This window comes from Aphelocoma coerulescens, chromosome 8 (genome assembly GCF_041296385.1).
Source record: "Aphelocoma coerulescens isolate FSJ_1873_10779 chromosome 8, UR_Acoe_1.0, whole genome shotgun sequence".
Lineage (NCBI taxonomy): Eukaryota > Metazoa > Chordata > Aves > Passeriformes > Corvidae > Aphelocoma > Aphelocoma coerulescens.
This window is the reverse complement of record NC_091022.1, coordinates 10,003,498-10,016,695: the sequence shown is the minus strand read 5'-3', so window position 1 is coordinate 10,016,695 and position 13,198 is coordinate 10,003,498. Positions and strand designations below refer to the sequence as shown.

Genomic DNA, 13,198 nt, shown 5'->3' with positions numbered 1-13,198 from the left:
AACTTGAGCTGGGATCCAGATTTGCAGCTGTACACAGACTTAATTCTTGTGTTCCACACTGCACGCATTTGTGTGACAGCAGGCAAGAGCCACTCCAGCTGCCCTGTGTACTCAGAAGGCAAGGAAGGTGTTTCTTTCACCACTTTGTCTCTCAGCCCCTGCCTATTTGCCTTCATTTCTCTTCCCAGAAATAGTGTCTTTTCTTTCAAAACTGAGGGCCAATGCTGTGGTGGGCAAGTAGGGGTTGGGGAACAGAGAGGTTCCTAAAATTTACTGTAAATTATCAATAAACAGTGCTATATTTTCAATTCATTATATTGTTTGTTATATTTCATAAAAGCCCTCAGATTTATAGGACTAGACTGTACACACATCCATATTTCACTGAGCACATCATTCCAAGAGAGAGACACAAGAGACAGTTCCTTACACAGAGGTCCCAAGAGTCAAACATCTAACATTAACAAAGGGATAACTGAGCTAAAACCTCACTGGAATATGCTTCACCCCATACAGATGCACTTCCAGATTATAAAGTATTCTTTAATGATCTTTGGGGGGAAATTAGGTAATATCGTGCCCTGCTACTATCATACTCCAAGGATGTGCAGCACCTGTTGAAGTGTGTTGTACCTACATGGAAATAATTTATTATCTAGCAAGTAGGTACTCAGAAATTTTCAGCATCTGCTAGGCATGACATAACTTGCGTACAATGTAGTCTGTGCAAGAATGTAGGAGAGTTTTTCCTCATTTTGGGTGTTGGGGTTTTTTGTGTGTGTGTTTGAGACAAAGACAGCTTCCTCATACTATTTTTCCTCCTCCTCTGCTGTGGAGGGGAATCTTATCTCCCTCTATACAGCACAAAGACATTTATTCTTAATTTAAGATAGTGCTTGGGGATTTGTTTCGGAAAACTTGGATACTTAGGGACAAAACATTTGTAAACAGAATAGTTATATTTAGGAAAGAAACCTCAGTTCAGAAGCAAAACATGCATAAATACAACACTGTAAGGCTCAGGACTCAGACTATTTCACACAGCTATAATTTGGCAGCTTGTCCCTCAGCAAACACTCTGAGCAAGCAGCCTCAATCTTCCAGCAAAACCCTTAATTGTCATTGATTTGACCATCATTTGAAGCTGCACACCTACGTCCAGGTTTCTTCAATCTGTTTGCAGCTTCTCAGGGCAGAAAAGGGCTGTAAACTTACTCTGATTCACATCTTTTTTCCTACTCTCAATTCAGGTTAAATTGCAGCTGGCGTTTGTAGGCAATGCTTTTCCAACACTTCCTCCTCCTAAGCTGCATCTACCAAAGAAAGATTGCTTTGACTGCCTTATTTCCCTTCCTGTGGAAAACCTTACCATGCCAACAAAACAGTACAAACTGAATGGATATTGTTCTCAGGTGATGTTCCAAGGGAAAAAAAGTTCCTATCAAAAGGGAAAAAAAGTACAGAAATGTAAGCGTCAAAACTAAAGATAGGCTGAAGCTATTTTACCCCAGCGGCTCTTCCTCTACAACAAGAAGACATAGCACAAAAAAAGAAAAAAAAATTCAAGAAGAAAAACTGATTGGAATAGAAACTGCTCAAGATTGAAACTGAAGAATAGCTGCAAGATGAAAAGCCAGTACCTCAGAACAGCTACATCAACTTGTGCAAAGGAAGAAATTAATTAAGGGTAACTTTTCAGTTTTTCCATGTTTCTCAAAAGTTGTAAGAAATAATACCCTGCACAGTCACCAAGAAGCTTTGATGTAGTACTCATTCCATTAAGAGTCTTCTAACAAACTGCATTTATCTAAAACTTTTAGGAGAAAAGCATGGACAAAAGCAGCAAAAGTTCCAGAGAATTAAACAGACAGGGCTGCTTTTCTTCCCCTCCCCCCCCATAAAGCTGACCCTTGAAACTTTATTTAGTTTTTTAATTGATTTGCTTATTATTTCCTTCAATACTTTTAATTTAGAGGCTTGTTCAAAACAGAATGGATTTGCTGCTCAGAGAGGTGAACTGCTTCGGACAAGACTAACTACCAACTTAGCAGTAGATGAGAAACACAATGTAGACCACGAACAGAAGTTTCCAGAACTCTGTCCCTGTCTCCTTATTTAAAAATTGTTTAACATCTTCCTTGCAAAGAAATGTAATATCTGCTACTAAAGCCACAGTGAAGGTCTATTGACACTACTATGATGAGCACTCCGGAAAAAGCTGGATTTTAGCCCTGGATTTTAGCAGTATGTACTACCCAAACCTTCAGTCTGTTGCACAAACAAGAAAAATTCAACTGCCTAGGCTAAATGCCAGAACACTCCCAAAGCTTTGCTTCAGTCCTTGCCTCCACATGACCTAGAGAGGTCATTTTAATTATTCCATAGACTCCATATGACAGACATCACCTTTACATCAGTTCCTCCATATCTGAAATCAGGGAGCTCTTTCCCACAGTGATAAGTAGGACTTTACAGGACTTTGCCTGAAGTTCCCGTATTTTTCCTAGTTAATATAAAGGAAAAGCCTGCCAAGGGTATTTAATGAAGCCTCCATACTAGAATAAACCCATAAAAGACCCTCCAGCATGCAATGCCATGATGGTTGGCATTACCAAGTAACAACATGTTGGTGTTATGCATTACTTTCATCTCAGTAAAACAGGTATACAGAGATCTTTTATAACATGCCTTTAAAGGACAAGCAATAGAGCTAAAAATGAGTGTGAACTCATGTGCATGGCTATACATTAAGACCATATTAAATCCTATTCCTGAGAGAGAACTGAGGTCCTATTCCTGCCAGCTTCTTGTCTTCTGTCACTTCTGATTACTGATGCAATATGTGTCAATGCTCAATAATGACTGTTGAAGTCTTCATGCTTGATGGCTTAGGATGTCATAATGAAAGTACAAGCTTTATTAATCCTCTCATCAATAGAAGCCACAGGGTGTCTGTCACACTTCATTTGTATGTGCCAAGAGTAAATAAACTGCAGCAAATGAAAAGTATGCTTATAAATATGGACAGATGTCAAGTGGTTTACACAGCTACCTATGCTGCTATTTCCTATTATGAATTTCCAGGTTGTATAAAAAGCTGATAGAGCCATACTTGAAGATATCTCTGTTTACATGGATATTTTACATCAATTCTATACAAAATGAAAAAAAAAACAAAAACAAACAACCTATTAAATTTTTGGCCAAGTGGGAAGAATTTCATATCTCAGTCTGTCTCAAAACTTTTATTAAGCCAGCACTTGGCTATTAGGGCAAACTACAACATTTGAAACTCTGATTTACAATGACAGGTACCTATGTGTTAACAAACATGTACTTTCTGGATTTTAGGCATTCAAGGGAAAGATGGAAGATATTCTGCTCAGAAGTGCACCATACAAGCTAATACAAATATTTTGCTTGGCAAGTGATAGTTACCACTACTTTGACAGGACTGAAGAAAGTTCATTGAGATACAGAGCAGATTATACAGAAAGGCAAATTATAATCAGCTCACTTTACACATGGAAAGTTCAAGGCAAGAGGAGATAAAGTTATTTGCTCATGTATTTTGTTCCTGGCTCAGTTTCTTGATTTGGAACATAATGGACTTGCAAAAGTTTGTAGAAATCACCAGGGTCTTCACAATAAGAGATGATTTGGTGATAAAAACAGAAATCAAAATTGACTGTAATTGAATATTTTAAGGTGATGTATGCAGGAAAAAGATAGCTGCAATTTATGCCTGAACACAATGATGCCTGAACATCAACATTCAAAAATGAGACTCAGGAGTTGGAATACATAGTTCTACTGGGGGAATAAGAGTGATCTCAGTAATGTTCCAAAAGCAAACCACACACTGTTCACTGACACTGCTTACAGAGGAGCAGAGCCAGGAGATGAGATGCAATAATGTCCTCATGCAAACCCATGGGGCACTTGGATTCTGCCTGCTGGGGCAGCTCTGAGTCTCACATGGAAAACAGTGAAAACGAAGCTTTAAAGAGCCACACATGGAGGATCAGTGGTAGGAAATCATTGCCACAGGCAAGGAAAAATGAAATAAGTTCGGACATTTTAGCCTGAGAAGAAATTACTGACTGAACAGCATAACACAGCTTAAAGAAATAAAATCACAAATGGCCGTGGAAAAGGTTGTAAAGATTATATGGTCCCTCCCAGTCAGGCAAAAGAACAAAACCAGAAGGTTTGGGATACTGAAAGCTTAGATGGCTTCAAAGAGTTTCTCAAACAAATACTGAAGCATAACCCACCCAAACCTAACATTAAAACAGGAAACGTCAGCTAAATCCCTGTCTCCAGGAACATTGCTGGAAAGAAGGAGTGTATCTATCCAGAGTCTTAGGTTTTTCACTGGGAAATCACTGTTACTACTTGCCTGAGAAAGATCACTGGACTAGGGGAATGCCTAGTTTAAAAAACTAAGATTAACCTTATATTTTAACATGCATTAAAATTTTTTCTGCAAGGTTTTTTTTTTTTAATATTAAGAAAAAAAGACTAAGTGTTATAACCCTATCCAGACAAATAATCCCTAACACTTAGGTTGCAAAATGTCCAACCACAATCATGGTATTCTGGTGTTCAGAATCAAAATAGCGAGCTTTAATGCACATTAGAGGTCTCTGCATCTCTGCATTACTGACTTACTTTCACTGGTTCAGGTTGAAAAAGGGGAAGAGAAGGCAGGCAAAGGAAAGTGTAATGGGGAAAAATAGGAGGAGGAAAAGTGGAATGACAAAGAAAAGAAGAAAAATACGAAGACGGAAGGCAGCTTTGCAGAATGGATCATGCCCTCATGCTACATCAAAGCCCGAGTGCTGATCTTCAGTTTGCTGAAGAAACCAGGATAGAGTGAAAAGGCCTTGTTGATGCCTTAAGAGGCCTCCTAGAAACAGAGACTAGACATGAGTAAGGGAATAAAAGTAGGTATTTATTTGAAAGGCCTTCAAAGGTACCGCCTGGGGAACCAGAGGCTATTGCCAAGATGGACCCCAATATGGACCATGGGTCACAAGTTCTTCACACTTTTATAGGTTTGGTTCACCTGCTGTCATGGGTTAGCAAGCACAGTCCCAGAAGTGATGTTCTTGCAAAGGGGTGCTTACAGCTTCCTCTGTGACCTGACAGAGCCTATCAGCTGGCCAGTTTGAATATGGACAATTCTTTAAGCCACTTAAAGTTGTGACCGCCTCTGTGATCCACACTTAAGAATAGACAAACTCCCCCCCACAGCTCTGTCTCGTTTCCAGTGCTGGGACAGGTGGCTGTGAGCCCCATGAGGGGGCCAGCAGGCCCGGCCCAGGCCCTGCTCGGGCCAGGCCAGGCCGGGCCACGGCCATCCTGGATCCGATGGGCCCTGTTCCACCCACGGAACCCCCCCCAGCCCTGCTGTGGGCAGCCGGAGCGGCTCAGCTCCCCCTCTCCAGTGCGGCCAAGATTCAGCTGAAGCTGCACCGCTGTCCAGCAGAGATCATGTGAGCAACAGTGATAAGGGACATTCCAGCTGCAAGGCCTAGGTGAGATTAACCCTTTTAGTGCTGTGAAGAGCTGAAAACCTGAGGGAGAAGAAAGAGGAGATGCTTAAAGCTGAAATTCTGTTGTAAAGCTATGATGTATCAGAGTACCCGTTGTAATTTCATGAAGGCATGGGGGGTGGAGTGTTCAACTTGTACTTGAGAGCAAAAGCACCTGCTCTGAGATAGGCAGATGCTGACACAGCTGTAATTTAATGAGAAATTTGAACAGGGAGAGATGGAAGCGATGAGGACTTTTGCTCCAAATGGGAAAGGAGAAGACCTCAGTTCCTAGAGATGCTCCCAGAGATAGTCCTAGAGATGAAGATGAGGAGGACTCTCTGCTCCCAGGGAAGGAGGAGGGCCTGTGTTCTTAGAGATGAAATGTTCCCAGAGATGGGTGAAGAGAACTTTTGTTTCTGAATGGCTCAACCTTAAAATTGTACCCCAGTAATTCAAGAGTGGACCCTCGAAAGCAGTTGTGGGAAAAGCTGCAAGTCATGGGAAGGGACTCACATGTGAGCAGAGAACCAACCTGGGCGGCTGGCTCGTTGTGCGGGCTCCCCATAGCATGGACAGGAGAGACTCCTCTTCCTCAATGGACTGAACAAGGTTATTGCGGAAGTGATAAACATCTCAAGGGTTGTCTTTTTACATTGTCAGTGGGAGAAGGGAGAAAGGTGGGGGGAAGAGAAATGTTCTGAAGGTGTGGTATGATTTTTTTTTTTCCTTCTTTTAGGTCTGTTAATAAACTTCTGTATATTCTTTCAAGTTTGGTGCCTGCTTTGCATTTCTCCTAATTCTTATCTCACAGAAGATAAACAGTAATGAGTATTTTGGACCCAACCACTACATTAAATTGGTGTTTCTGCCTGGTTACAAACCCAACCCGCTACATTTGCATATCAGGGTTAATTCTCCAATTAAAACTTCAGTTAATGATGTAATTTCCCCAGGTTTTCTTGCCCCCCTCCCTTTAGAGGCTTCTGGTTTTTACTTTTTGGGCCTAGGATAGTCTGAGTGTCCCTGGAGAGCAGGCCCAGAGAGGCTTTGTTACGTCTACCCAGCACGAGAGAGCAGAAGTGAACAGGCAACAAGAAACTTCAGAGTTACACACCAGGCAGTACAGGATTTGAAAAGTATGAAAGTTAAAACCCAAGGCATCATTGTCAGAGCAAGGAGAGAGGCAATTCTGAGTCTGTCTGATAAGAACTCTTGCACCTGTTACTGTGATAGGGCATAAACTACACCATAAAGCAGCCCTACAGGATCTGTAGCACCTACAGTGCTGCTGAGCTCTGCCCAAGATGCCTGTCAGTGACCATGTGCTAAAAGCTCCTTTAGGAGAAAGTCAGGCTGCAACAGAAACACGCCTGGCAGATCAGATCACACGCCAGTGGCCATAGCTGTACTTCTCCCCTGCAGTGATCACAAGTACTCTTAGCCCAAAGAGGGAGAAGCAGTCACAGACAGCAAAATTCCACTGATAGACCCCGAGAGACACTAAAACCATATGATATGTGAAGCAAATGAAAAAAACCCAAACAACAAAAAACCCAACAAACCACTCTTCATTTAAATTAATAAAATGATGCCAAATAACCTAAATTAGTTCACTTCCTATTAAACTTGTGAATGAAGTATCAAACCATTGCTCAAATCCTAGTCCTGTTCATTGGCACTACAACATTGTTCTGTTGATCTGATCCACTTACTCCTCCTGCCCAGTATCTCCAGTGAAGCTCGAGGTGCTGCCAGGTGCAAGCTCAGTATAGAGATAGGCAAGGCCTCCTAAGAGGAGCTTCTCAGGTGTGCCTTGTCTGAGCTTGATTTGGTGCAGCTGTAACAACAGTTTTTCTAATTGAGTTGCTCTTTACCAGCAATATTTCTCCCACTTATCTTTTTAGATATATTATATCATATATAATGCACATTTCCCTTTGCCTCTGAACTGAATTTTGAGTTTAACATCTTACATGAAGTCAATAGTTTAGGGAATCATAAACAAGTGGAAGCAAAGATGTGCTCTGTTCACAATTTTGATTATCTGCTCAGAGCAACAGTTGTAAACTCCCCTCATGGTATCTCATATTTCAGAACCATTTATGTCCCAATTATCCTCAGCAGCACCTAATTAACACCTGCTGTTCCCTACTAGAAGTCAACAGTTATTTCTAAATTTATATCCTTTTTATATCCTGACACCTGAAAGCCAGGAAAATAAAAACATGTTTTTACTGGAATGAACTCAGAATTATCAGTTAATTCAGGAAATTTTACACAATAAATGAACTTCTTGCATCATCATTCAAAGAACTCAGACCTTGATAATATACCAAGTGATAGCTCCTTCTATAATCATACTGAAATAAAGCTTTTAAAGTATTCTATGAAGTTTTTGTTTACTTAAAGGCATTCTGTGGGCATCAATAATTAGGCCAAATACAAAGATTATAGCTTGTTTAGAATGAAGAAAATCACAATTTAACATCTTTTTAACCATATAGGAATGATACAGGAAAAAAAATACAGAAAACCAATAAAAACATATGCAGCTTTCATTTTAACAGTTTCTCTAGCACTCCTTTCCTGCAGTCACACTCATTCTGGGCATGGGAGAGATTACAACCTGTATTTCGTATGTTTTTAGGGGGAATGGAAAAAACCCAGCAAAACAGCAACCAAACCAAAACACTAAAACCTATGAAAGATTGCTTTCTTTTAGAGAAGAGGAAGAAAAAAAAAAAAACAAAACCAACAAAAAAGTTATTTGTTTAGGAGAGTTTTGTTTCTGTTAAAAGTGTTTGATTTCTTTCCAACTATCAAAAATTCTATCCTGGATCTTCTCAGTGTTTTTCAAAAAACAGTTATGTTGTATTTTATGCTAGGCTCATTTTCAGACCACATAATCCCTGTACCTTTGTATTCAGCAGATAATTGACAAAAATACCTCCTTTACAACACCTAACAGATTTTTTTTTTCTATAGAACACATGCAAATGCTCACCAACTTCTACAGTAGTTATATTTCACATGTACTATTTCCCTGCTTTAAATGAAGACATCCAAAACTAAAAAAAACTTTAGACACAAATGGCTCTATTTGCATCAGAGAAATCACTAAATCTGGCTTTTTAACCACAGCCACTTGCAAACACTCCCAAGCTTTGCATTTTCCATGTGGTAGTCTCTGTGCCAAAGGAATGATATTTTCAACCCTGATTTATTGATCGCTCTGGTAGTCCTAAAATGAACAATATTATTTTCTTTCCTGCATTTTTAAGTAAACATGAAAAGACTTACCAGATCCAGAAGCAGGAAAAGCTCTGAGGAGAGACACAGCCAATGAGAAATGGGAGCCCGAGCACAACTGAACTGGAGCTCCTGGCAGAGGGTGGGGCCCAGGTGAGCCTCATCAGGGTAATTAAGGCCAATTAGTGACCACCTGCCGTGACTTAATGACTAAATTTAATGGCTAAAACACTTTCACCTGTAAGTTTATTACACTTTTCTATTCTCCTTTTTTGGTTTGCTTTTAGAAAGGATGGAGAATGTATCTTCTTCTCACAAAGTAACTTCTGTGTTAATAGGAATTATGTTCATGAATTGAAATGAAAACTTGCCTTACAATTGTAAAGAAAGAGATCCTACTAAATCTTTACTGAATACCAGTGGAAGCTCATTACTTACACAGGCATCCCCAATAAAACATTTAATTACATCTTAAAACCATTTCACCTGTGATATTTTAATTAAAATGTACTTTAAAGAGTAGGTAAATATTTCCAAGTTCCATTATAAACACAATTATGCCCGAAATCACTTAATTCTTTATTTGTTAATTGTAGACATTTAAGTTTTTTTGGGAAGTTGCACACCTACTATTTTCTAAATGTCTGGAAGAGAGTTTCAAAATAATCCAAACTGAGAGAGACTTAGACACTTTTTCTTGTAAAATGTTTAAATGTTTCACTCATTTTTTGTGCAACAAGCTGCAGGAAGGTTTAGTACACTGACATAGCCAGTAAGGATGTGGTGATATGAGACTTGGTGCTGTTTTTATGTCTCTTGACCTTGACATGTTCCTTTCACTGTTTCATAAGAGGGAATAAACTGGCACTAAATCCATCATGAAAGCCATTACAATTTGCTCGTACACTTTCATATTGGATGTATATATGATAATTAGGAACTTAGGCAATAACGTTCTAGATCTACTGAAAGCAGTAGCAAGGGTTCCACCATCTTAAACTAAAGCCAGAATTCCACCTAACAAATTCAGAAAATTCCATATGTTTGTGTATAGACTCATCTGTGCACATCTCATGTGTTAATCAGGGAGAAGCAGTTTCTAGGTCTATGATTTACATTATTTTCTCCCTCCCTGAGTCTAGCTAGGGATACTCCTTTGTTAACTGGTGTAACAGAGGGAAGGGGAACATAGACTCCACCCTACTTCCTTTTCTGAAAGAGAAAAATGTCTGTTTTCATGCTTCTGGTAAATACAAAGACAACATTTTTTTTCCTGAACACCAAGAAAAGAACTTAAGTCAGCACTGATTTGTGATGATGTCAGCTTTTAACTGACCCCTAATTTAACAGGAGCTGATGTTGTGTGAGTCTTTCAGAAAGTCAATTCATTTCTAGATCTTTGTAGCCAATTTAAATTTAAAGGCTCTTTTGGTATGCTTTTTTATCCATCACATTGCACAGATGATTTGTGTTTCCCTGCCTCCCAGCCATACTGTTGTAGTTAATAAAAGTTCAAATTAGATGTGTCTGTAATTTCAAAGGCAAGATACATTTCAGGACACAGTCTTTTCAGATTAACTGATACAATGACAATATTTTTTGCTAATAAATTTCAGACCCATTTTAAATTTTCTGGCCTGTACCTGATAAGTTACCCCAGAAGAATGACAGTATTTTTTATATCTTACTTAATCATATGTCTGCAAGGGAAATAACATTTCCTTGTCTCTTAGAATAGAGGATTAGTAGATAATTAACAGTCATGAAGCTTTCAAATGCCTTGTCTAGGATGCAAGATCAGTCTGGATTGCCTGCTTTCAGCGAGGAGCAGACCTGTCTATATAATTCCACTGAACTGGAAGCAAAACAGCCATAGAAATTAATTCATACAGTATTAACTAGTTAAGATGTCTCAGTAGGTTAATTCAACTACACATGTACAAACATATTCTTGTTTGTAATACAGAAATTTCTGTATTTTGTGTTTTATATGAACAGAGATTCAGGGATCACTCTATTACCCTATGCTAGGCATGCCCATTGATTTCTGTACCATTTTCAACGTGTAAAGTGTGAGGACTGATGAAAACATATACAAATATAATATATATATTATATAAATATACTAAATGTGGATCAGAAATGTTCACTGCAGACCAAATACAGGATATAGAGGCTGTTCTAAATTTCTATTCCTATACACATAGGTAAGAATGATGCATCTTTTCCACCAGTTAAGAGCCAGGAGATTTGAGCCAACACATTCTATCAGGAAAATACAGTGTTAGTGCCTCTTCCATCCCTGTCTAACAACAGTGGAACAAAGGCAGTGCAGGCCTGTGTCCCAGTGCATCCATTAAACAAGAATTTAACCTCTCAGGGAGAGGAGGCCAACATCCAAAGACTGATTGTGTCAGTGGCACATATAGGCACCAAAACAAAAGCTGCAGTCCCACTGCACTTTCTCCCGGCTGCTTGTGGAATTTAGTGAAATTCTGAAATGCATAAGATCTCTAATTTTATCATTTTTATCCCTGAAGGAGAACAAGGGAATTCTACAGAGCTCTCCATAGCAATAATCCCATGGCATTTTACACGTGTTCATTTCAAAGAAGTGGCTCGTCTATAATTTAGAAATCTAGATGAGTAAATGCTTAATTTGGTATAGAGGATTCCTAATTAGGAATATTTAATTTAGTCCAATGGGAATATTTTCATAAACTTCAAAGGAAAAAGAAAAGGAGCTCCAACAGATAGGGGAAAGGAAGGTCACAGAATAAATAGAGCTGTTGTTCTGAAATAGATAGAAAAGGACAAGTATATTAATATACTTTTCTTTTGCATTTACTATTTTTAGTTTATTTCCACTTATAAATCAGGTTATGTTGTAATTCTATCTTTAGATGAATCAATATTTACTAAAATAAATCTCTGCATATTCTTCTACTACCCCATCACTTTCCCCTATAAACTATATACTTATATAACTAAGTCTATGAATTAAAGTAAGCAAGTTACTGAATTACTATTTCTTGGTAAGCACTACTAAAATTATGCACATATGCTGATGCTGGGGGGAGGTTCCTCTTATTTTTGTATCTTCTGCATTTACCCAGCTCAGTGTTATTCATTCTGATCTAATAAATGAAATCTTGAAAAATGAGGCACAGTGTTAATTTGTATTTAATATGGTGAAAAATCTGTGTAGTGCCCCTTAAGGGACCTGATTACACAGCTGGAGACAATGTCCTTTCCAAAGATGACAACAGGAAAGCTCTGCCCAGAAATGGTGTATGATGTGGTGGAACTGGTGCATCTAAAGACAGAGGCAGAAGCAGACCCAGGTGTCTTCCTGCTGCAAGACAATATTGTGTGTCCCCTAAAATTAGCCCTGAAATTAGCCACTGGCTGACAGGAATCTGCTTAGTGTTGGAAAGATGAGTAGGGCAGGTACTCGACTAATCACTGGAATTATCACAGCTGTCTCTTCCCAGAATAATGCTGTATTGGCTCTTTACTCACCACAGCAAAGCAGAGGTGGCCCTGCCAGCCACTCCTCGTGTGAAGGGTGATGGAGGAATATGGGTGGAACAGAGGATTTGAGGAAACCTGGATCCCAGCTGGGTGTAACAGCTGGCTTGGACTGCACAGCCAGGAATTCAGAGCAGGGAAAAGGTGGGGCCAAGGTATCTCACTTGCCTGCACACTGGTAATTCCCTTTGGTTAAATTACTCAGGCATTCCTTTACAGAGGATAATGCAGCCATTTCCCCCAGTAGGAGAATCTGAACCAAAAGCAGGCAGCCCCCTGATGATTCTGTTCTAGTGATCTCTGTTGTCACCCCTAAATCCCTGGAGGCAAATATTTTTATTTCTGCAGTCTAAATAAATTTTAAAAGAAACTTGTGATAGAATTTATTTTCAAGCAAGAATTTTGAACAAAAGAAGAGATTTTCTAACAGAAGTTCATTTACTGTTTTACTTTTTTTTTAAAAAAATAATATGTTCTGTTGGTGCTGTGTTTCTGCCTTGCTGTTCTGGCCACCTGATATAGGTGCCAAAATCAGATGCCTAATATGTGATAGCATCTAATAATATCTGTACTATTATTTATTAATTCAAGCGTGGTAGATATTAAGAGTTCTAGCTCTATCACACTGGAGGCTTCATAAACATATTTTCTCATAACTTTCAGCATATGACAAAAGCCCAAACCACACCAAACAGGATTCTTGAGTTATAAAAAATGCTTAACTTTATGCACATGAATATACAGGGACATTTTTTGTTCTGGAGTTGACTATATTAGAAAATTGCCATTTCAAATTTCTTCTTAGCTAGGTTTTGCAACATAAAAATCTTGTGGGATTTATTCTCTTCTTTAAGGATATCTTAAGTCAGAAATTA

General features: G+C 38.9%; 1 long non-coding RNA gene across 1 annotated transcript in view; it reads right to left on the bottom strand.

Moving 5' to 3' along the window:
* LOC138113948 (uncharacterized) overlaps positions 1–8,911 on the bottom strand; it is a 137,386-nt gene extending 128,475 nt beyond the window's left edge. Inside the window, exon 1 of the long non-coding RNA XR_011152400.1 lies at positions 8,844–8,911. This is a non-coding gene — a long non-coding RNA (uncharacterized lncRNA). The remainder of the gene's footprint in view (positions 1–8,843) is intronic.
* Positions 8,912–13,198: the final 4,287 nt, after the last annotated feature.